Source organism: Sciurus carolinensis, chromosome 9 (genome assembly GCF_902686445.1).
Source record: "Sciurus carolinensis chromosome 9, mSciCar1.2, whole genome shotgun sequence".
Taxonomy (NCBI): domain Eukaryota; kingdom Metazoa; phylum Chordata; class Mammalia; order Rodentia; family Sciuridae; genus Sciurus; species Sciurus carolinensis.
Window position 1 is genome coordinate 106155353 of NC_062221.1, and position 27424 is coordinate 106182776.

The window sequence follows — 27424 nt, forward strand, 5'->3', positions numbered from 1 at the left end:
TATTTAGAGGAACCTGGAAATTCCACCAGAAAACTTTTAGAACTCATAAGTGAAATCAGGAAAGTAGCATGTTATAAGATCAATGGTCACAAATCCAATACATGTTTATACATAAGTGATGAATCTTCAGAAAAAGAAGTTAGAAAAACTACCCCATTCACAAGAGCCTGGAAAAAAATAAAATACTTGGGAATCAATCTCACAAAGGAGGTAAAAGACCTCTACAATGAGAACTACAGAACACTAAAGAAAGAAATTAAAGAAAATCTTAGTAGATGGAAAGATCTCCCATGTTCTTGGATAGGCAGAATTAATATTGTCAAAATGGCCATACTACCTAAAGTGCTATACAGATTCAATGCAATTCCAATTAAAATCCCAGTGACATACCTTACAGAAATAGAGCAAGCAATTATGAAATTCATCTGGAAGAATAAGAAACCCAGAATAGCTAAAGCAATTCTTACCAGAAAGAGCAAAGCAGGGGGTATTGCAATACCAGATCTTCAACTCTACTACAAAGCTATAGTAACAAAAACGTCATGGTGTTGGTACAAAAATAGACAGGTAGATCAATGGTACAGAATAGAGGACATGGACACAAACCCAAATAAATACAATTTTCTCATATTAGACAAAGGGGTCAAATATGTGCAATGGAGAAAAGAAAGGCTCTTCAACAAATGGTCCTGGAAAAACTGGAAATCCATATGCAACATAATGAAATTAAACCCCTATCTCTCACCCTGCACAAAACTAAACTCAAAATGGATCAAGGACTTTGGAACCAGACCAGAGACCCTGCATCTTATAGAAGAAAAAGTAGGTCCAAATCTTCAACATGTCAGCTTAGGATCCGACTTCCTTAACAGGACTCAGATAGCACAAGAAATAAAAGCAAGAATCAATAACTGGGATAGATTAAAACAAAATATCTTTCTCTCATCAAAGGAAACTATCTGTAATGTGAAGAGAGAGCTTACAGAGTGGGAGAAAATCTTTGCCACTCATACTTCAGATACAGCACTAATTTCCAGAATAGATAAAGAACTCAAAAAACTCTACACCAAGAATACAAATAATCCGATCAACAAATGGGCAGACACTTCACAGAAGCAGATCTACAAGCAATCCACAGATAAATGAAAAAATGTTCAACATCTCTAGTAGTACGAGAAATGCAAATCAAAACTACCCTAAGACTCCATCTAACCCCAATTAGAATGACGATTATCAAGAACACAAGCAGCAATAGGTGTTGGCAAGGATGTGGGGAAAAAGGTACATTCATACATTGCTGGTGGGGTTGCAAATTAGTGCAGCCACTCTGGAAAGCAGTATGGAGATTCTTCAGAAAGCTTGGATTGGACCCACCATTTGACCCAGCTATCCCACTCGTTGGCCTATACCCAAAGGACTTAAAATCAGGATATTACAGAAATACAGCCACATCAATGTTCATAGTTGCTCAATTCACCATAGCCAGATTGTGGAACCAACCTAGATGTCCTTCAATTGATGAATGGATAAAGAAACTGTGGTATATATATATACAATGGAATATTACTCAGCCATAAAGAATGATAAATTTATGGCATTTGCAGGCAAATGGATGAAATTGAAGAATATCATGCTAAGTGAGATAAGCCAATCTCAAGAAAACCAAAGGATGAATGATCTCGCTGACAAGTGGATGATGACACATAATGAGGGGTGGGAGGGTTTAGTGTTACGTTTAGGGTTAGGTTTAGGTTTGGGTTAGGGAAGGGGGCAAGAGTGGAGGAAGGAAGGACTGTATAGAGGGAAAAGAGGGGTGGGAGAGGTGGGTGGAAGAGAAAAAATAACAGAATGAATCAAACAGCATTACCCTATGTAAATTTATGATTACACAAGTGGTATGCCTTTCCTCCATGTACAAACAGAGAAACAACAGGTATCCCATTTCCCATTTGTTTACAATTACAAAATATAGAAAATAGAACTAAAATATAAATAAGTAAGAGAGAGAGAGAGGCAAATTTTTTTTTTCATGTAAAAATTGACCAAAACCAGTGCAACTGATAGAAGAAAACAGGGTGAACACTCCAGCATATTGGCAAAGACACATAGTTCCTTAGTAAGATGCCTAAAGCTCAAGAAATAAAACTAAGCATCAATAAGTGGAATGGCATTAAATTTTAAAAACTTCTGCTCAGCAAAGTAAACATTTAAGAGTGTTAAGAGATAGTGGTTCAGGAAACTGAGGCAGGATGATCTTAAGTTCAAAGCCACCCTCAGCAACAGAAAGGCGCTAAGCAATTCAGTGAGACCCTGAATAAAATACAAAATAGGGCCAGGGATATGACTCAGTGGTTGAGAGCCCCTGGGTTCAATCTCCCCACCTCCAAAATAAAAATAAAAAAATAAAAGAGTATAAAGAGAGAGCTTACAAAATGGAAGAAATTAATTACCCACTTGAAGGGGTCAAAATCCAAATTGGTCCTTTTCAAAAGAAGAAATACAAATGGCCAACAAATATATGAAAACATGTTCAACATTTTTAGTAATCAGGGAGATGCAAATCAAAATTATATGATTTCGTCTCACCACATACAGAATGACACTCATAAAGAATAAAATAATGATAATTGCTTGCAAGGTTGTGGAGATAAAAATATACTTATAAGTGTCATTGGGACTGCAAATTAGTACTACAACTTTAGAATGCAGTATGCAGATTCCTCAACAGACTAAGAGTGGAATCACTATTTGAATAAGCTATCCTCTCCATGGCTTATATCTAAAAGATCTAAAATCAACAAGTATTAATATGGTAATACATGCATATTAATGTTTATAGTGAAATTCATAAGAGCCAAGTTATGGAACTAGCCTACATGCCTGTCAATAGACAAATGGATAAAGAATATGTGGAGTACACACACACAATGAAGTCCCGGTCAGCCATTCTTTCTTTCTTTCTAAAGAATAGAATTATGTCACTTACTGGTAAAAGTATGGAATTAGAGGACATCATGCTAAGTGAAATAAGCCAGACTCAGAAAATCATGGATCAAATGTTTTCTCTAACATGTAGAAGTTAGAGAGTAAAAAAGAGATCTTGTGACAAAAGAAGAGAGAATAGAAGCAGGGGAGTCAAAGAAGAGGGATGACAGGAGGAAAAAGGCAAGACTGGGAAATAAAATTGACCAAATTATGCTATGTGCATATGTGAATATATAACATTACTTTCCAATTTCATATATAACCGGTATGTGCCAATTAAATAAGTAAATGGAAGGAAGACCAATAGAGTAGGGGAAAGGGATTGGTGGATGGAGAAGGGGAGGGAAAGATGAGGTACTGGGGATAGAAATGGAGTAAACTATATGTATTTGTGAACATGTCAAAATGAATCCCACTATTATATACAATTACAATGCACTAATAAAACAGGATAAAAAGAAAACAATTTTCAGAAGAGACAACAGCATACAAACCACAAAATGTATAAAATATGTGCATTGAGGTAACAGAAAAATTTTAATTAAACCCTAATATAATGTTAAAGAAACACCAAATAAATTTTTAAATAAGCATTTATTAGAATCATACTTGAAACATCACTTTCTTCATGTAAAATTTTTTAAAGTCTTAAAATGTCTTTAAGTTATCTAATGAGACATTGGTAAACCAAAAATGATGAATTAGTTTTGTCTTTGAAAGGAACACAAAATAATATTTTTAAAGAAAGTATAAATTCTAACATTAAATTTAATTATACTGAATGGTATTGAGGTACTATTTATGCAATGCCTATGAACCCATCAGTAATTTCTCTTGGTTAGTTTTGAATAGGTTAAATATTGTATGCTTTTTCTTTCTATCAGGTAACTGACATAATGCTCAATGTCCCAGGAATGAAAATTGACAATGTAATAAAATGGGCAATAAACTGATAAAAATATATTTGTGAATATACATACTGCCTACATACTGATATCCATATTTTCTATTTCTATAGGTATTTGAGTACTATTTTTTATTTATAGAGAATAAGATATATAGAGAGAAGAAATAAAGACTGAAGTTATTAATTATTTTATGACTTTTAAAAATTCATTAATTGGTAGAAAGGATTTTGCAATATCTTCCTATGTACATATCACTTATGTTATTTCTATTTCTCTATAAATACCCCCAAAATTACTTCCCAAAAGTAAATGGATACATAAAATATTTATATTTATAAAACAAAATGGTTTCAATCTAGAATTTGAAGGGAATAAAAGTGCATTACAAAAATGTTACACAAACGAACTTTAAGTTGAAAGAAAAGTACATTTTCATAAGGAAATGTCTTTACTAGGAACTTATTAGGGCTTCTCTGCTGAGGAATAATACAAAATTAGGAAGTAATGTCAAGTTGACATTAAAATAAATAGAAATTTATAGTAGAATACTCAGGAAACTATAAAAATATGTTTATATATATATGTTTATATATATATATATATAAATATGTATATATATATATATATATATATATATATATATATATATATATATAATGCAGGTTGCCCTTGCTGGAAGATTAACTGAAATTTCTGTGAGGGATGTCCTGAAGACCAGAGGGAAAAGCAACTTTGAAGATACTGTTAGGTGGAAATGAAGATAAAGGAATAGAATTTATGCAATGTAGATAAAATGAGAAGTTGGTTCTTTGTGGCAAAAATCACAAACAGATGCAAACCTATGCCAGTGACAAAAATACAAAGAATTAACTATTTTGAGTGATGAGGAAATACAGTGATATCTTTTAAGTCAACTCTTTTAAATTTCCTCTACAAAACAATACTCTCAAAAATAATAAACACAGAAATGATAATTATTCTCATTATTGAGAATAATTGGAATGAGGTCATTGGAATGAGGTCACTATAAACTCAGTCTACTTAAAGGGAAATCATAAACTCTATCATAATCAGGTGGACATAAATGACACCAACAATAAGAATGCAAAGCGCCAATTTACAGGGAATGATGCATTGCCAAGTATGCAGATAAGAAACCTTGAGAGAAATGGAAGAGAAGAGGTTGCCCAGTAACTGGCAATTTTCCTGTCCCTGTTTTTATTCCCTTAAAGGTCTAGTTAAATTTCCTTCTACTTCTTAATTTGCATCCTTTCATAAATATTTTCTCCATGTGAGAGGTTATTTGAAGTGGGCTTATGATACTTCCAACCAAAATAATCTTTAGTATACTTCCATTTAGATGATGGTAAGTCTGGATAACTTCAATTTGAGAGTAAAAATGAATGTTTTCTAATTCAGTGTATCAAATAATGAATTTGGTTTTCCAAAGTCCATCCAGCTAGCTAGGAAAGAATAACAGAATCATGATTTTTACTGTGTAGACAGTTAATACAGGGTACAGTAAAGCTGAGAACAGTGAATCATAAATAGAAGTGAATTATTCTACCAGTGCAACAACTCATTCATGACACTCAATCCTAAAGTAAGGGTTGTGTGAAATCAGCCTCTGAGTCTTTCCCAGTATTGTTTGGATTAAAATAGTTAGTAATAAATTTTTATCATAAAGTACACTTGTGCAAATGTGAGTGATTTCAACAAGTCTCAAACACTTTGAGGAATCTTTGCAGATATACTAAAGATTTCTGGAAGCATTGCAATGATAATAGCAGCTAATTATCAAACCACTTATACTGTGTGACAAATGGCATTTTAAGGTTTTGTGTTCAGATTATTTTTGTAGAGAAATAATTTTAATTACAACATTTAATATTAATTTATATTTTTATAGATAATAAAAATTATTTGTAAATGATTTATTTATAATATTATATTTTATATTATAAATTTCATAAAATTGCTTATAAAATATATAAATTTATACATATGTATTAAAATATATAAGAATCATATAATTCCTATGTATAAATATATAGAAAATGTATGCATATTTTACATATATAATTATTTTCATTCTCATAACAAATCTATAAATCAATCAGTATTATAAATCCCCTTGAGCCAAAGAAGACATGGGACTTAGGGAAGTTAGGTAAATAGCTCAACTTAACAGACATAATTAATCATTCAGTTGAAGTTCAAATCTATGTCCCTCTACTCCTTAGTCTTTTTAAAACTTGTGATGTATCTCCTTGATACAGAACATGGTAAAACAGACTGAACACTGAGCCTGGAGCTAAAAAACTTAATTTCTGTCCTTATTACTGCTAATTACTACATCTTGATTTTTAACAGATTATCTAATCTTTCTGCTTCAATTTTCTTTATCTTAAACTGGGAATAAGAATTTGTCTCCTGAGCATCACAATGTGATGACAGTGTAAAGTATTTTATGAAAATCAAAGTTTTATAAAAAGTTTTATGTTTCTTTTGAATAATACTAGGTAGTGCCACATGTCTACAAAATATGATTTTAATAAATAGTTGTGAATTGAGTATAGGTTTGTGTTAAAGCTGAAAACTATTATGAAGTTTTATCCTAGGATACAGAAAAATATTTGTTTCACTAACAGAAAGAGACAAAACTAGAAGTGTCTGTTTTTGAGGAAAAAGATGATCTAAATTAAAACAGTTCAAACAGGAAAATATTAAATGAAACTAATGGGTTTTTATAAAACTGGAAATTCTTGGAAAGGTTGAAATAAGAGATGAATTTTAAGGCATCAGCACATAACTAAAGTATATTTGCTAAAATGTGCATTAGCTTCCTCTTTTCAATGCACCAACTTACCAAAAACTTCATGGTTTACAAAAACAGTCATTTATTATCTCAGAGTTTTCTATAATCCATCTTGTGTGTATGGGAGAATTTGTTCCCATACTCAGAGTACTAGCAGGATAAAAAAAATGTATTAACCAAGTTACAGTCTCAACTGAGGTTGGAATTCTCTTCTACAAGCGGGAGTTGTTAGCAGAAATTCATTCCTTCAGGTCATAGAAATGGGATCTCAGTGACATAAAGTTGCCTTACTACATGACCCTTTACACAACATGAGAATTTGTTTTTCAAGACCAACAGTATAGTCCTGATTTTCTGTCTTTACTAATGGTGTACTTGACTAATTCAGGCCTATCCAAGATTTGGATTAATGCAAAGTCAACTGATTAGTGAATTTATTTACCTGAAAAATGTTTTTCTACTTTTCCTATTTAGTTGAAAAGAAGTGGGAATTATATTCCTATATATTCATAGATTCGTATTATCTCAAGGTAAGGAAACTCTACAATATTTTATTTTATGTGTTGTATTATATTTATATCATGTCAGTGATAAGGGGTAATTTTAGATTTCTATCTCTCTCAGGGTAAATATAATATTTCTCCTCTATCCTTTCTTCTTTGCTTTCTCTGAAAGGACATATCAAAATGATATATCAAGAAGAAAGTTATCAAACAATTCAGCAAGTTCAAAGAAGAATTTCATCTGTTACAGTGTCCATGTAATTAGACAGTCATATTTTAGAATAACAAACAAGTAAATTTTATTAGATTCAGTGTTATTTGTAAAAATTAAAGAATACTTCATACTACTATCAACATTATATAATAAAAATGTATTTCAGACATTTCTAATATTCTAAAAGTATGGTTCTCAAAAAACTTTAATTAATATTGGAAATATAAATCAGAAAATTTCATAAAATGCTATTTGTGCTTTAAATATAATAAAAAGTCACACATAAATGAACACTCACACATACAAACATATGCATATGCATAATTGAACAAGAGAAGAACCATTTAGAAATGGAGTACAAAGGTATTTTCATGTGGTACAGTCTTTAAAAATATTTGGTAAAGGAAAACATTATTGCATTCTAAGAACACAAATGCAGTACTTACCAAATCCAAAATATTTCTATATAGAAAAGTATAACTCGAGATCTAAGATGGTGGACTAGAGGGAGACTGCGTTCCTTGTTGCTCTGTAACTCCAGTTTCAAGCAGAGGATATCTGTTTCTTGGTGAGGTAGTTTTTGCTGCTTATTGATCCCCTGCTGTTTACCCCCTTTGTCTGCTGTGATCACCTGCAGTCTGCCAGCATATCGACGCCTTTTTGAGTGCAGATTGCTCACTGTCAGTTGCCTATCATCCGCCATTTGCCTGTCTCTCACCTGTCCATTACCTGCCTTAAACCTATCCATCACCCAACGCACGAGTTTCACTTCCCAATCATTCAAAAACAGTCAACAAACTGAACGACAACCGCCAGTGGAGCACCAGCTGCCTGTTGTTGCCTGGAAGTTCACTGTTACAGTGCCTACAGGTTTGATTATACATGGCGGCTGCCATTTTGAGACAATAGCCAGGCCCCATAGGACCCCTGCCAGACTTACTGAACCCTGTCTACAGGATCCCTCAGCCCCACTGATCGCTCCCTGCCTCTGGGGCCCTCACATCAACTGACCGCTCCCTGCCGCCAAGACCCCCAGACCAACTGACTGTGCCCTATCACTGGGACTCCAGACCCACTGATTGCACCTGGCCTCCAGGATCCCAAAACCACACCAAACACACCCGACCTCCAGGACCCCTGCCTGACCAACCGCACCCCGCCTCCAGGAACTCCAGCTGACCATGTCCACACCCTGAGCTGCAGCTTCCCATTTGCCAACACATTTGGAAGCCAGAGTGGCCATCTTGGATAATCCTGGAAGGCATAGCTCGGATCTTTAGGTGGGGCAAATCCCATCCTGAGACGCCTGCTGGAGACTTGAAGCTCATTGTCAGGTACCTCTCATGCATCAGGCCTCTGAAGACTGGGAGGTTTCATTACTATATGACTGTTATACTGTAGATTTTCTTTTTTCTCCTTATTGAAAAAATTTAAGTGTTTATTTCTTGCTTATGCCAGGTGAGCGCTCTCCAAGAGGAACCATCTCTCCAGCTTTATATGTTTATTTCTTTAATTTTCTTGCTCTCTTTTCCTTATCTTTACCTGTTCCCTCAGAGTCTCTTTCTCACTCTTTTGCATGCTAACATCCAATTTCTTTTGATTACACTCTCACCCTATTATCTAGAATTTCTGTATATTCTTTTCTTATCCCATTAACAGCTACATTCTACATCCCTCTGCATCCTCTTTGTCCTCCATTAGAATCTGCAGACCTTAATGCAAATCTGTTTTACTGAAGAAAATATTTGAACTCATTCTGTTTATTATGACAATACTGTTATTGTCCTCATAGGGGCTATTTGGTCTAGGATTGCACAGTGTCTGAATTGGGCATTGCTAATATTGATCTCCCCTTAAAGAAAAGGTTTTGGAAACCTATAGGGCCACTATAAGCCTATATGGGGAAATCTGCAATACCCCAGATCTGCACTGCTAGAGGGGAAGATACATGAACAACATGAAAAAACAAGGGAAGAAAATGATCCAAACAAATTTAGATTCTATATTAATAGAATCCAATGACAATATGTTAGACGAAATGTCAGAAAATGATTAAGATGATTCATGAAGCAAAGGATGAGATAAGAGAGCAAATGCAGGCAATGAATGATAATACAAATAAGCTGAAAGAGCAACTGCAGGAAGCAAAAGATCATTTCAACAAAGAGATAGAGATTCTCAAAAAAACCAAACAGAAATCCTTGAAATGAAGGAAACAATAAACTAAATAAAAAAAACTCAATGGAAAGCATCACCAAAAGACTAGACCACTTGGAAGACAAAACCTCAGACAATGAAGACAAAATATTTAATCTTGAAAATAAAGTTGCCCAAACAGAGAAGATGGTAAGAAATCATGAACAAAATCTCCAAGAACTATGGGACATCATGAAAAGACCATATTTAAGAATTATTGGGATTGAGGAAGGCACAGAGATACAAATCAAAAGAATGAACAACCTATTCAATGTAATAATATCAGAAAATTTCCCAAACATGAAGAATGAAATGGAAAATCAAATAAAAGAGACTTACAGAACACCAAATGCACAAAATCACCACAGACCCACACCAAGGCACATTAAAATGAAAATGCCTAACATTCAAAATAAAGATAGGATTTTGAAGACTGCGAGAGAAAAGCATGAGATTACATAGAGGGGGAAACCAATAAGGATAGCAGCAGACTTCTCAATCCAGACTCTAAAGGCTAGAAGGGCCCGGAACAACATATTTCAAGCTCTGAAAGAACATGGCTGACAACCAAGAATCCTATACCCAGCAAAACTAACCTTCAGATTTGAAGATAAAATAAAATCCTTCCATGATAAGCAAAAGTTAAAAGAATTTACAAATAGAAAGCCTGCACTACAGAATGTTCTCAACAAAATATTCCATGAGGAGGAAATGAAAAACAACAATGTAGATCAGCAAAGGGAGGAACTACCTTAGAGAAAAACCACTCAAAGGAGAAACCAAGCCAACTTAAAAACCAAAAATAAGCCCAAATGACTGGGAATACAAATCATATCTCAATAATAACCCTGAACGTTAATGTCCTAAACTCATCAATCAAAAGACATAGACTGGCAGAATGGATTACAAAGAAAGAGCCAACAATATGCTGCCTGCAAGAGACTCATCTCATAGAAAAAGACACCCACAGACTGAAGGAGAAAGGATGGGGAAAAACCTACCATGCACATGGACTCAGTAAAAAACCTGGGGTTTCCATCCTTATATCAGATAAAGTGGACTTCAAGCCAAAGTTAGTCAAAAGGGATAAAGAAGGACATTTCATACTGCTTAAGGGAAACATAAATCAGGAAGACGTAATGATAGTAAATATTTATGCCCCAAACAATGGTGCATCCCTGTACATCAAACAAATCCTTCTCAATTTCAGGAATCACATAGACTACAACACAATAATTATGGGTGACTTTAACACACCACTGTCACCACTAGATAGATCTTTCAAACAAAAACCAACCAATGAAACCATAGAACTCAATACCACAATCAATAACCTAGACTTAATAGACATGTATAGAACATTCCATCCATCAACGAGTGGATTCACTTTCTTCTCAGCAGCACATGGAACCTTCTCAAAAATAGACCATGTTATGCCACAAAGAAGCCCTGAGGAAATGCAAAAAAAAAAAATAGAGATACTGCCTTGAGTTCTATCAGATCATAATGAACTGAGAGTAGAAATCAATGACAAAATAAAAAACAGAAATTACTCCAACACCTGGAGACTAAATAATATGCTATTGAATGAAACATGGATAACAGAAAACATCAGGGAGGAGATAAAAAAATTCTTAGAGGTCAATGAGAACAACAATACAACATATCAAAATCTCTGGAACACTATGAAAGTGGTACAAAGAGGAAAATTCATTGCATGGAGTGCATTCCAGAAAAGAATGAAAAGTTAACAACTAAATGACCTAACATTACAGCTCAAAGCCCTAGAAAAAGAAGAACAGAATAACAGCAAAAGTAGTAGAAGACAGGAAATAATTCAAATCAGAGCTGAAATCAATGAAATTGAAACAAAAGAAACAACTCAAAAAATTGACTAAACAAAAAGTTGGTTCTTTGAAAAAATAAACAAAATAGACAAACCCTTAGCCACACTAGCAAAAAGGATAGTGAAAACTCCAATTACTAAAATTCATGATGAAAAAGGCAATATCATGACAGACACCACTGAGATACCTAACATAATGAGAAGTTACTTCAAAAATCTGTATTCCAACAAAATAGAAACTACCAAAGACACTGAAAAATTTCTAGAGATATATGCTCCTCCCAAACTGAACCAGGAGGACATACACAATTTAAACAGATCAATATCAAGCAATGAAATAGAAGAAGCCATTAAAAAACTACCATCCAAGAAAATTCCAGGACCAGACGGATTCTCAGCCGAGTTCTACAAGACCTTCAAAGAACTCATTCCAATAATTCTCAAAGTATTCCAGGAAACAGAAAAGGAGGGTACCCTATCAAACTCATTCTATGAAGCTAATATCACCCTCATACCCAAACCAGGAAAAGACACATCAAGGAAAGAAAATTTTAGACCAATATCCTTGATGAATATACATGCAAACATCCTTAACAAAATATTGGCAAACCATATCCAAATACATATTAAGAAAATCGTACACCACGATCAAGTGTGGTTCATCCCTGGAATGCAAGGATGGTTTAACATCCGTAAATCAATAAACGTAATCCATCATGTCAATAGATTTAAGGATAAAAATAATATGGTTATTTCAATTGACACACAAAAAGCGTTCAACAAAATATAACACCCCTTCATACTCAAAACACTAGAAAAAATAGGGATAGTAGGAACATACCGGAACATTGTAAGGGCTATTTATGCTAAGCCCATGGCCAACATCATTCTTAATGGAGAAAAACTGAAACCATTCCCTTTAAAAAGGGGAACAAAACAGGGATATCCTCTTTCACCACTTATATTCAATAATGTCCTCGAAACTCCAGCCAGAGCAATTAGACAAACTGAAGAAATTAAAGGGATATGAATAGGAAAAGAGGAACTTAAGCTGTCACTATTTGCTGATGACATGATTCTATATTTAGAGGATCCAAAAAAACTCCTCCAGAAAACTTCTAGACCTCATCAATGAAATCACCAAAATAGCAGGCTATAAAGTCAACATGCATAAATCTAAAGCATTTTTATATGCAAGCAATGAAACATCTGAAAGGGAAATGAAGAAAACCACTCCATTTGCAATAGCCTCAAAAAAAAAAAAAATAAAATACTTGGGAATCAATCTAACCAAAGAGGTAAAAGATCTCTACAATGAAAACTACAAAAATTTCAAGAAAGAAATTGAGGAAGACCTTAGAAGATGGAAAGATCTCCCATGTTCTTGGATAGGCAGAATTAATATTGTCAAAATGGCCATACTACCTAAAGTGCTATACAGATTCAATGCAATTCCAATTAAAATCCCAATGATGTACCTTACAGAAATAGAGCAAGCTATCAAGAAATTCATGTGGAAGAATAAGAAACCCAGAATAGCTAAAGCAATCCTTAGCAGGAAAAGTGAAGCAGGGGGTATTGCAAAACAAAATTTCAACTCTACTACAAAGCAATAGTAACAAAAACAGCATGGTATTGGTACCAAAATAGACAGGTAGATCAATGGTACAGAATAGAGGACATAGACACAAACCCAAATAAATATGATATTCTCATACTAGACAAAGGGGCCAAATATGTGCAATGGAGAAAAGATAGCCTCTTCAACAAATGGTGCTGGGAAAACTGGAAATCCATATGCAACAGAATGAAACTAAACCCCTATCTCTCACCCTACACAAAATTCAACTGAAAATGGATCAAGGACTTTGGAATCAGACCAGAGACACTGCATCTTATAGAAGAAAAAGTAGGTCCAAATCTTCAACTTGTTGGTTTAGGATTAGACTTCCTTAACAGGACTCCCATAGCACAAGAAATAAAAGCAAGAATCAATAGGTGGGATAGATTCAAAGTAAATATCTTTCTCTCAGCAAAGGAAACTATCAGCAATGTGAAGAGAGAGCCTACAGAGTGGGAGAAAATCTTTGCCACTCATACTTCAGATACAGCACTAATTTCCAGAATAGATAAAGAACTCAAAAAACTCTACACCAAGAATACAAAAAACCCAATCAACAAATGGGCTAAGGATCTGAACAGACACTTCACAGAAGAAGATCTACAAGCAATCAACAAACATATGAAAAAATGTTCAACATCATTAGTAATAAAAGAAATGCAAATCAAAACTACCCTAAGATTCCATCTCACCCCAATTTGAATGGTGATTATCAAGAATACAAGCAACATTAGGTGTTGGAGAGGATGTGGGGAAAAAGGTACAACTCATGCATTGCTGGTGGGGCTGCAAATTAGTGCAGCCACTCTGGAAAACAGTGTGGAGATTCCTTAGTAAACTTGGAATGGACCCACCCTTTGACCGAGCTATCCCACTCTTCAGCCTATACCCAAAGGACTTAAAATCAGCATACTACAGAGATACAGCCACATCAATGTTCATAGTTGCTCAATTCACAATAGCCAGACTGTGGAACCAACCTAGATATCCTTCAATTGATGAATGGATAAATAAACTGTGGTATATATATACAATGGAATATTACTCAGCTATAAAGAATAATAAAATTATGGCATTTGCAGGCAAATGGATGAAATTGGAGAATATCATGCTAAGTAAGCTAAGCCAATCTCAAAAAAACAAAGGTCGAATAATCTCGCTGATAAGTGGATGATGACACATAATAGGGGTGGTAGGGGGGCAAGAATGGAGGAAGGAGGGACTTTATAGAGGGAAAAGAGGGGTGGGAGGAGTGGGGGGGGAGGAGAAAATAACAGAATGAATCAAACACCATTGCCCTATATAAATGTATGATTACGCAAATGGTATGCTGGTACTCCATGTACAAACAGAAACAACATGTATCCCATTTGTCAACAATAAAAATAAATTAAAAAAAAAAAAAGGTAAGTATAACTCCACACAATTCTGAATCTCATGGCTATCCCTAATTAGAGCCAAAAAAAAAAAAAATCCCCCAATTTTTTCTTGCCACTGTGACTTAAAAAACTTACATTTTTCCAGAAAAGTGAAGATGTAGTATAGAAAAACCTAATATGCTTTTGTAGCAAATGATTCACAATGGTCTTCAAAAATAAATTGTTTTATATCTGAAGCCAAGGAAAAACTAAATGTGTCAGTCCTATTGGGGAGGATGGCAGCCTTGGAAAAAAAAGTAATAATTTTCTTGCTTCATTGTGGGTTAATAAATAATAACCAAAATGGTGCAGTCACAGGGAGTTGTAAGGGAGTAGGAACTGCTTCTCGGGAGAAACTAGTGAAAAATTAAAAAATGAGTCATTGGATTTGACAGTATTGTCTTTTTAAGTCTGAGATAATAAGGGATTCCCACCAAATGGAGAGAATAATCCAACTGAACATTTACAGAAAAGATCACCAACTAGATGAAATGAACCACAACAGAGTGATTTAAACAACTTTGCATAAAGGTGAATAACATTAATATTCAATAGAATTACTATAGATGTAGTTTCTGTTACGTCAAGGTTCTGTATCAAAAATCTAGATCATGTCACTTTTGTGCTGTCCAGCAATAGACAAGCAATGCAGAAATACAATATCCTGCTCTAAAAGGAAATCTCTGAAGGGAGAAATAAGCAGATTTCATATATGTTGGAAAGCTGTTATAAAGAAATTCTACTTTATATAAATTGAAGTCCAGAAAGAAAGTTTTTTGTTAAATATGAATAAAGTAAAAGCAAATATTATGGTAAACATGAATTACTGTGGGAGAGAGAAAAGCAAAAGGTACATGCATGCGTGTGTGTGTGTGTGTGTATGTGTGTGCGTACAGCTAGATAGATATAGATATATAAAGCAGATAAAAGAATATATATTTGCATATACACACAAAGTAATATTTTAATATTTTCTTCAACTTTCTAACTATTGAAATTTAAAACAACAAAATTAATGTTGTGGTAATTGAATGGTGATTTCCAAATGAAATGAAAGGAATTCAAATGGCAACTACATAAAAATTGGAAACATCAAGTATTAATCAAAATGTAGCCAAAATATTCTGTTTTAACCCAGCAACTTCTGACATATAGGATAGTTTGCTCATTGAATGCATAAGCTGCAGCTCTACCTCATGAGGTGGGCTACTTCTAGTGTTGTAAATGTGTAAATGCTTATAAATGTGTAAGTGTGTAAAAGATTATAGCACATCAAATTCTTCAACATAATCTCCCCCTGGTTGTGGGTCTTATGCAAAAGCCTTGATAAAGTCCCTATATTTTCCTACAAAAGATTTTTAGTTAAGAAGCCTTACAATCTATCCCAGATGACTCTTGCTTTCATCTAACTGCAACAATTTTTAGACCCGATACCAGTTATTTTTAACACGTGCTTTTTGTGACATTATTATTGTGGACAAGGATTGTGGAGTACATGTTTATTTCTGTAGTGTTTAAGGATATTATGGAAAGAATCATCAACCACCTTGGGATGAAAATGTACATACAGTGAAATATATCTTGAGCAGATTACTGATGAAGGCTAGAAAAAGTGTGTGATGGGTGCGATGGTTAATGTTAGGTGTCAAATTCAGTGATTAAGGACTATCTAGAACCCAGAAATAGCAGTATTTTGGGTTTGTCTATGAGAACTGTCAGAGAAGATTGGCATGTGAGTCTGAGTGGACTAGGTAAGGAAGACTCATCTTCATTTTGGTCAGGGATCATTCAATTGAACATGGACCCAGAGAGAACAAATATAATTGGTAATTGGTCTCTACTTCCAAAATTGGGCATGTTCATCACTTACTTAGATTTCAAAGCTCCAAACCTAGATTGCAAGTATTGTGCTAGTGACCCCTTACGTTGGTTTTCCATTCTTAGCCTTGAAGAGTTACAGCATTGGCTTCTTTGGATCTGAGGTCTTTGTGACATAGCTCCATGGATGCCAAGCCACAGAGCTGGATTATTTGTCCCTGCTGAGAAATGACAACAGAGGAGTGGAACAGGGGAGGAGCAGGCCGACTCAGTGGGAGCACAGATGGCAAGCACAGCCCAAGGCAAGGGAAGTCCACCATACAGGGGCAACAGACCTGACCGGGGCAAGGGAGGTGAGCCAAAGGTACACCAGGCTGTCACCCTTTGGTGGCCAGGCCTGGGCATTATGCAGATACCTAATGCAGGAGCCTGCACCATACCACACTGTAGCCCCATCCCATGATTTCAACTTCACTCTTTCTGACCTGCCACTAAATTGAAAGTGTGCCAAACTTAATGAAAGTTGGAACTCAAGAATCAACCATTAGTGTTAGTACATTTTCAAACCCTAATTAGCATAAATTTGGACCAATAGCAGTGAACCAAGTGCTATATCAACCACTAGACTAGCACAATCAGATGAAGAAAATCTGCTATTGGATTCCCCTCTTGTAGTGCAAGAGTTCTGTTCTAATTTCTATTCTTTAATAAATCCTACTCTTATTCTCACTCATCCTGATCTGTGGATTCCATTCTTCAAATTCACAAGACAAAAACCCTGAAAGAAGAAGAAATAAGGGTGAGCTGCTGGAGTCTGCTACAACACTGGAGAGTGTGATCCACTATTAATAGCTGCAACACTCCTCTGCTACATAGGCCTGCAGTTCCTGCATAGCCCACTGGCCAGCAGAAGCCGTGAATTGAGTTTCATCTCAAAACTCCAGTTTCATTTGGATATGTACCAAGCCATGCTTACTGACATCCCAGGGTCTCCAGCCTGTATATTACCTGTTGTGGGACTTCTGATCCATGAAATTGTGTGACTCAATTCCATAATAATTCCCCTATAGTACATCTATCTACATATATGATTGGTTCTGTCTATCTGGAGAATCCTAACAGAACATGACTAGAAATTTTTTACCTTTGAGCACATTATTCATGATTAGCCACAATACAATATTTTGTTATTCTATTAATGAGTTTCCAATTAACTTTCTATTCAAACTAAATGGGAACTATTTCAATTTAGTTTAATAAACACAAGTAATGAAATTGAACTTACCTGACTTAGAACCTGTTTTTACTTTATCTTCCTTTTGTGACTTAATAGACTTAACTTACTCATTGTGATTTAGTTTTCTCATCTCTAAAGTAGTGGTAAATTTCTTTTTTTAATTTTTTACAGATTGCATTTTGATTCATTGTACACAAATGGGGTACATCATTTCGTTTCTATGGTTGTACACAATATAGATTCATACCATTCGTGTAATCATACATGTACATAGAGTAATGATGTCTGTCTCATTCCATCATTTTTCATATCCCCCCTCCCTCTCATTTCCTTCTACATAATCTAAAGTTCCTCTATTCTTCTCTCACTCTCCATCCTCCACTCCCTTTATATATCATCATCTACTTATCAGGGAAAACATTCAGCATTTGTTTTTTTGGGATTGACTTATTTCTTTTAGCATGATATTCTCCGACTCCATCCATACACCTGCAAGTGCCATAATATTATTATTCTTTATGGCTGAATAATATTCCATTGTGTATATATACACAATTTCTTTATCCATTCCTCTGTTGAAGAACATCTAGCTTGGTTCCACAATCTGGCTATTGTGAATTGTGCTGCTATAAAAAATGATGTGACTGTGTTACTGTAGTATGCTGATTTTAAGTTCTTTGGGTATAAACTGAGGAATGGGATAACTGGGTCAAAAGGTGGATCCATTCCAAGTTTTCTTAGGATTCTCCACACTGCTTTCCAGTGTGGCTGCACCAATTTGCAACTCCACCAGCAATGTAAAAGTGTGCCTTTTTCCCCACATCAAAGCCAACATCTATTATTGTTTGTGTTCTTGATAATAGCCATTCTAATTTATAAAGAACTAACAAACTTTTATGCCAAAAATACAAAGAACCCAATCAATAAATGGGCCAAGGAACTGGACAGACATTTTACAGAAGAAGACACACAGGCAATTAATAAATATATGAAAAAGGGTTCCACATCTTTAGTAATTAGAGAAAAGCAAATTGAAATAACTCTAAGATTTCATCTTACTCCAATTAGAGTGGTAAATTTCTTACCTTTCTTATCTTTCAGATATATTCTTTAATTTTAAAATGCTTAAGCCTCAAGGACAAGATGGTGCAGTAGAGAATGGAAGTACAGCCCAGCAGCTCCTCAGTACTGGACTTAAAATGTGGAAGACTGCTCTTCAGTGAAGTCAGTGACAAAGGAAACTTGCAGAGATACTGAACTACACAATCACAATTCACAGCAATTAGAGAGTCAGTAACTTGGGCATAAGAAATAATACCATAAAGATGCACCAGATGCAGCCACCAGCAGAGATGAGCTGGGAGTGTGGACAAAAGAGATGCATGGCCAGTGGATAAAGAAATTAAGAATAAAGAACAATTGGCTTAGAGAAACCTGTGGTTTACAGAAGAGGTTGATTTTAGTAGACATAGAAATGGTAGTAGAAGTGTCTCAATGATAACAAATCTAAAGTGGTCTGCTAGGGTGAAAGTGTTCCATGGGACTAGCCAGCCTTGCTTGAACACTACACAGAAAGTCCTTTGTGGGCAGCCCTCTAACAGCATAGTACAAGCTGGCAGCTGAGGAAAATGTACCCAGGTGCGGAAAGCTGTCCCTTCTCAACTCCTGCAGCTGTGAAAAGATGGGGTGAGTGGGAACTTATAAAAAATGTTACCAGCAAAAGATGCATAAATTCCAGGAGGGTTCTTGCACCAGGGAGATTGCAATTGGTGCAAAGAACAATTTACCTAGACTATTCAACCTCTGGATCCCATTGGAGAAAAATTCCATAATAACTGGCACCCCTTAAGAGATATTGCAAAGACACTGGGGCGAAACAAGTACATTTGCATTCTGGGGTGGATACCTGATGAGCCACATCCCTAGTGATGAAGGTGAAACCTGTGGAGGGCTTATTTTCTGTGTCCTAAAAGTGAATTTTTCTGGAAGTCCCAGAGATCCAGAAGCCCAGAAGAGATAGGAAGCTCCACACCAGTAGAGGGATTGGACCAAATCTCAAATACCCACCAACAGAGTTTCAACACCCAATAAAGTTCAAACCCCAGCAATTAGAAAGCCATTCTAGAATTCTGTATTACTGCTGATACAGGTTTATACAATTCATCAGCACTCCTCAGTGTACCCTGCCCAATTCTGGGAGATTGGATGCTGAGCACTACTATACCTGACTAACAGCCAGTTGAGGAACACAAAGACAGTGGCCAAAAACAGAACCAAAGATAAATATAAAGAGTGAAAATCCATTCTTTTTTTTTTCCTTCTTCTTCTTTTATTGTAAACAAATGTGATACATGTAGTGTCTCTGTTTGTACATGGAGTAAAGGCATACCATTTGTGTAATCATAAATTTACATAGAGTGGTGTTGTTTGATTCATTCTGTTATTTTTTCCCTTCCCCCCACCCCTCCCACCCTTCTTTTCCCTCTATACAGTCCTTCCTTCCTCCAATCTTGCCCCCATCCCTAACCCTAACCCTAACACTAACCCCTCCCAACCCCATTATGTGTCATCACCCACTTATCAGCGAGATCATTCGACCTTTGCTTTTTTGAGATTGGCTTATCTCACTTAGCATGATATTCTCCAATTTCATCCATTTACCTGCAAATGCCATAATTTTATCATTCTTTATGGCTGAGTAATATTCCATTATATATATATGTCACAGTTTCTTTATCCATTCATCAATTGAAGGACATCTAGGTTGGTTCCACAATCTGCTATGGTGAATTGAGCAGCTGTGAACATTGATGTGGCTGTATCTCTGTAGTATGCTGATTTTAAGTCCTTTGGCTATGGGCCAAGGTGTGGGATAGCTGGGTCAAACGGAGGTTCTATTCCAAGCTTTCTGATGAATCTCCATACAGCTTTCCAGAGTGGCTGCACTAATTTGCAACCCCACCAGCAATGTATGAGTGTACCTTTTTCCCCACATCCTCACCAACACGTATTGTTGCTTGTGTTCTTGATAATTGTAATTCTATTTGGTGTGAGAAGGAATCTTAGGGTAGTTTTGATTTGCATTTCTCGTACTACTAGAGATGTTGAACATTTTTTCATTTATCTGTGGATTGCTTGTAGATCTGCTTCTGTGAAGTGTCTGTTCATTGCCTTAGCCCATTTGTTGATTGGATTATTTGTATTCATTGGTGTAGAATTTTTTGAGTTCTTTATAGATTCTGGAAATTAGTACTCTATCTGAAGTATGAGTGACAAAGATTTTCTCCCACTCTGTAAACTCTCTCTTCACATTACTGATAGTTTCCTTTGTTAAGAGAAAGGTTTTTAGTTTCAATCTATCCCAGTTGTTGATTCTTGCTTTTATTTCTTGTGCTATGGAAGTCCGGTTAAGGAAGTCTGATCCTAAGTCGACATGTTTAATATTTGGACCTACTTCTTCTTCTATAAGATGCAGGGTCTCTTATCTGATTCCAAGGTCCTTGATCCATTTTCAGTTGAGTTTTGTGCAGGGTGAGAGATAGGGGTTTAATTTCATTATGTTGCATATGGATTTCCAGTTTTCCCAGCACCATTTGTTGAAGAGGCTCTTTTTTCTCCATTGCATATTTTTGACCCCTTTGTCTAATATGAGAAAATTGTATTTATTTGGGTTTGTGTCCATGTCCTCTATTCTGTACCATTGATCTACCTGTCTATTTTGGTACCAATACCATGCTGTTTTTGTTACTATAGCTTTGTAGTAGAGTTGAAGATCTGGTATTGCGATAACCCCTGCTTCACTTTTTCTACTGAGGATTGCTTTAACTATTCTGGTTTTTTATTCTTCCAGATGAATTTCACAATTGCTTGCTCTATTTCTATAAGGTACATCATTGGGATTTTAATTGGAATTGCATTGAATCTGTATAGCACTTTAGGTAGTATGGCCATTTTGACAATATTAATTCTGCCTATCCAAGAACATGGGAGATATTTCCATCTTCTAAGATTTTCTTTAATTTCTTTCTTTAGTGTTCTGTAGTTCTCATTGCAGAGGTCTTTCACCTCTTTTGTGAGATTGATTCCCAAGTATTTTATTTTTTTCAAAGCTATTCTGAATGGGGTAGTTTTCCTAACTTCTTTTTCTGAAGATTCATCACTTATGTATAAAAATACATTGGATTTATGAGCATTGATCTTGTAACCTGTTACTTTACTGAATTCACTTGTTAGTTCTAAAAGCTTTCTGGTGGAATTTCCAGTTTCCTCTAAATATATATAACTATCAGGGATAGTTTGAGTTCTTCTTTTCCTTTTCGTATTCCTTTAAATTCTTTGGTTTGTCTAATTGCTCTGGCTAGAGTTTCAAGGACCATGTTGAAGAGAAGTGGTGAAAGAGGGCATCCCTGCCTTGTTCCAGTTTTTAGGGGGGATGCTTTCAGTTTTTCACCATTTAGAATGATATTGGCCATGGGCTTAGCATAGATGGCCTTTACGATGTTAAGGAATGTTCCCACTATCCCAATTTTTTCTAGAGTTTTAAGCATGAAGGGATGCTGTATTTTATCGAATGCTTTTTCTGCATCTATCGAAATAATCATGTGATTCTTAACTTTAAGTCTGTTGATATGGTGAATGACATTTATTGATTTCCGGATGTTGAACCAACCTTGCATCCCTGGGAGAAAACCCACTTGATCGTGGTCACTATCTTTTTAATATGTTTTTGTATGCAATTTGCTAAAGTTTTTTTGAGAATTTTTGCATCGATGTTCATTAAGGATATTGGTCTGAAATTTTCTTTCCTTGATGTGTCTCTGTCTAGTTTAGGTATCAGGGTGATATTGGTTTCATAGAATGAGTTTGGGAGGGTTTCTTCCTCTTCTATTTCATGGAATACTTGAGGAGTATTAGAATGAGCTCTTCTTTAAAGGTTTTGTAGAACTCAGTTGAGAACCCATCTGGTCCCGGACTTTTCTTTGTTGGTAGGCTTTTGATGACCTCTTTTATTTCATTGCTTGAAATTGATTTATTTAAGTTGTGTATGTCCTCTTGGTTCAGTTTAGGTAATTCATATGTCTCTAGAAACTTGTTGAAGTCTTTGAGGTTTTCTTTCTGTTTTGTTGGAATGTAGATTTTCAAAATAGCTTCTAATTATGTTTTTTATTTCAATCATGTCTGTTGTGATATTTCCTTGTTCATTCTGGATTTTAGTATTTTGAGTTTTCTCCCTCTTTCTCTTTGTTAGTGTGGCTAAGGGTTTATCAATTTTGTTTATTTTTTTCAAAGAACCAACTATTTATTTTGTTTATTTTTCCAATTGTTTCTTTCGTTTCAATTCTGTTTTTTTTTTTCTGCTCTGAGTTTTTACTATTTCCTGTCTTCTACTACTTTTGGTGTTGGTCTGCTCTTCTTTTTCTAGGGCTTTGAGCTGTAGTGTTAAGTAGTTTATTTGTTGATTTTTACTTCTTTTGATGAAAGTGCCCCATAAAATAAATATTCCTCAAAGTACTGCTTTCATAGTGTCCCAGAGATTTTATTATGATGTTTTCATTCACTTTTGAACGAACATGAACTTTGTTCTCCTTTACTTCTAGGAATTTTTTTTATTTTCCTCCTGATGTCTTCTGTTATCCAGTCATCATATAATAGCGTAATCTCCAGGTATTGGAGAAGTTTCTGTTTTTTATTCTGTCATTTATTTCTAATTTCAATCTATTATGATCTGATAGTACACAAGGTAGTATCTCTATCTTCTTGTATTTGCTAACAGTAGTTTTGTGGCATCAAATGTGGTCTATTTTAGAGAAGGATCCATGTGTTGCTGAGAAGAAAGTGTATTCATTCTTTGTTGGATGGTATATTCTATATATGTCGGTTAAGTCCAAATTGTTGATTGTGTTATTGAGATCTATCGTTTCTTTATTCAGTTTTTGTTTGGAAGATTTATCCAGTGGTGAGAGAGGTGTGTTAAAATCACCTAGTAATATTGTGTTGTGGTCTATTTGATTTCTGAAATTGAGAAGGATTTGTTTGACATACATGGATGAGTCAATATTCGGGGCATAGATATTTATGATTGTTATGTCTTGCTGATTTATGCTTCCCTTAAGCAGTATGTAATGTCCTTCTTTATCCCTTCTGACTAGTTTTGGCTTGAAGTGCACATTATCTGAAATGAGGATGGATGCTCCAGTTTTTTTGATGTGTCCATGTGCATGGTATGTTTTTTCCCATCCTTTCACCTTTATTCTATGGGTATCTCTTTCTATGAGATGAGTCTCTTGCAGGCAGCATATTGTTGTATTTTTCTTTTTAATCCAATCTGCCAGTCTATGTCTTTTGATTGATGAGTTCAGGCCATTAACATTCAGGGTTATTATTGTGATATGATTTGTATTCCCAGTCATTTGACTCATTTTTGTTTTTTGACATGATTTGGTTTCTCCTTTATTTGGCTATTCCTTTAGGCTAGTTCCTCCCGTTGCTGATTTTCATCACTGTTTTTCATCTCTTCCTCATGGAATATTTTGCTGAGAATGTTCATAATACCGGTTTTCTTTTTGTAAATTCCTTTAGCTTTTGATTATCATGGAAGGTTTTTATTTTGTCGTCAAATCTGAAAGTAAGTTTTGCTGGGTATAAGATTCTTGGTTGGCATGTGTTTTCTTTCAGGGCTTGGTAAATGTTGTTCCAGGCCCTTCTAGCTTTTAGGATCTGGATTGAAAAATCTGCTGATATTCTTAATGGTTTCCCCAAATGTAATTTGATTTTTTTCTCTCACAGCCTTTAAAATTCTGTCTTTATTTTGTATGTTAGGTATTTTCATTATAATGTGCCTCAGTGTGGGTCTGTTGTAATTATGTATATTTGGAGTCCTATAAGCCTCTTGTACCTAGTTTTCCATTTCATTCTTCAGATTTGGGAAATTTTCTGATATATTTCATTGAATAGATTGTTCATTCCTTTGGTTTGTTTCTCTAAGCCTTCCTCAATTCCAATAATTCTTAAATTTGGCCTTTTCATGATATCCCATATTTCTTGTAGATTCTGTTCATAATTTCTTACCATCTTCTCTGTTTGGTCAACTTTGTTTTCAAGATTATATATTTTGCCTTCAATGTCTGAGGTTCTGTCTTCCAGGTGTTCTATCCTATTGATTATGCTTTCTATGGAGTTTTTAACTTGGTTTATTGTTTCCTTCATTTCAAGGATTTCTGTTCGTTTGCTTTTCAGTATCTGTAACTCTTTATTGAAATGATCTTTTGCTCTTTTAACTGTTGATTGGTGTGATCGTTAAATGCCTGCATTTGCTCTTTCATCTCCTCACTGGCTTCCCTGATTGTTTTAATTATGTATATTCTGAACTCCCTTTCTGACATTTCTTCTGCTGTGCTGTCATTGGGTTTTATTGATATAGTATCTAGGTTTGTTTGGGACATTTTCTTCCCTTGTTTTCTCATATTGGTCAGATATCAGTGGGACTCTGAGATATTGCAGATTTCCTCTTTGGCTTATAGTGTTCCTGTAGATTTCCAGTATATCACCTCCCAGCCTTCATTAGCCTGATGTCTTGGAGGAACTTGATAATACAGTGTTTCCAAAGAAAGCTGCCCCTAGCCCGCTACTGGGTCCAGGGCTGGGGTCTGGTTCTGCTTGGAAATCTTCTCACTGGGCTGTCCTGCTCCTAGAAGCTGGCTATAGACATGGCCTGCCCCTGCCTGGGGAAGCCAGGCTGCTAGGAGAAAGCCTCTCTCTCTTTTTCCTTGGTTCCAGAAGTCGCCTGCGGGCCACGGCCCACCACTGGGTCTGGGACTTGGGGTTGGCTCTGTGTGGAAAAGCTCTCACTGAGCAGGTGAGTGCCTCCTCCTAGGAGCTGGCTGTGGATCAAGTCTGCTGCCAGAGAAAGCAGGGCTGCTTGGGGAAGACTCTAGCTGCCCTGCACTGCTCCAAGAAGCTGCCCCTGACCAGGCCTGCCTCCCGGGTTGAGCTTCACCTGGTGGGAGAGACTCACCCCGTGGCTCTATGTTGGCCCGTGTCTCTCAATACCTCCCCTTCTTGAATCCTGGGTTCAGGAGTGACGGGAGATGCAGTCACCCTCTAGTCCGCCATCTTGGATCTGTGGAAAATCCATTCTTGATAACAGATTTGAACACCACAACAGAAACAACTCTCCATCACTCATAAGATATTTTTCATTTTTCTTTTTCTTAGTTTACTTTATTCCTTTCTTTTTATTCATATTCCCACCTTGTTACTCTATTTAAATTTAATGTTTTATCAATTTTTCAATTATCATCTCATCATATTGTACTATTCATTTTTTTCATTATGCATAATGTATGTTTGTGAGTGTGCATATGTGATTGTATATATATATATATATATCTTATGTATATATATATGTATTCACATAACTTACATATTGATAGCTCTCTGCTGCAAGTGTTCATTATTTATTCTAGATTATACTTAGATGGGTACTATTATATCAGGGTTCAGGTTGTTTTGATCTTACATTTGTTGATTTGTTCATACCTTGGTACTGGGCCCACCCATCTCCCTTTCTTCACTTTCTTCCCCAAGGGACAGCTAAAATCTTTCCTCCTCTCTTTCTCTTTTTCATTACTTTCAGTTAACTTTTGTTCTTTCTTCTTTACAGCTAACACCAGCTCCTTATCTCCTTCCTCTCCTCTGATCACTTTTTCAAATACTTAAAACTTTCTCTTGTAGTTGCTCTATTGTGCCAGGCTAACTCAGATGCTGGTAAAGATGCAGAGTCAAGACCCAGACTCCAGGATTTGGGTGGAAGCAGGCTTGTGGCAAGCAGCCTGCAAGCTTGTTTATTGTTGGTATAGCTATACATTTTATAGGTTTCTTGCCCAATCACAATGTGCCATGGGGGATCAGACCCACCAGGCTCCTATACAGGTTCCCTTGGTAACACTAGTCAATTTGGGTCAGTTGTATACTTTCCTAGGTGGCCAGAGTGGAAGGCTCCTCTCCGCAGGTTTTCCTGTCAGGCTTGAGTGTGCAAAGGTTTTCCTTACACACGTGAGACGTTCACTGCTTTCAGCCAAGAAATAGGATTTCTCCCAACATTCTCTTGTCTTCCTACCCTATTTTTCTTTCTTAAACTGTAATCCAATTAAATAATAGAGATTATATAAATTATGTAATTCTTACTCCATTCAATTTTTTGTGATTATTAATACAGTGGACAACAATGTAGACACCTGCCATTGAATACCTGATCTAATTCATTTTTTTTATTACTAGTACTGTTGATAAATGCTGACCCAACATTCCTATATGGTTGGCAATTAGTGTTATAGATGTCAATGTAGACATGAGATATCTATCTTAAAGTTATTCATCTGTGGCTAACATTACTGTCATTTTTGGATCCCCCTCCTTCTAAAACATGCTGGAAAGAGATTGGGACACTTAAGGATCATAGAATAGAGATCCTACTACTGAGAAATAGTCACATTTAAATCAAGCTACAGTGAATCTTACTGCACACAAAAATTAGCCCCACCTTAGCGTTAACATTACACCAACTCAAAGAATTGTGGAGATGAAAACCCCAAACCAACAACCAGAACACTAGGAGGAACAATCAGAGAGGAATCTTAGTTTCTACCCTTGACATCTACTCATATATCAAAAACAGAAAAATCCCATAACAAAAAAGATAACTACACAAAAAAGGACATATGTTCAAGTCCAAGATCTCAGAAACATGAGGAAAAAGGCAAATAAATGCCCTCTCAAAATTCACAACTTCCCAGCAAACGATGCCACTAATATTGAAGTAGAAGAGCTTTCAGAGGAATATTATGAAAAACTGATTGTTA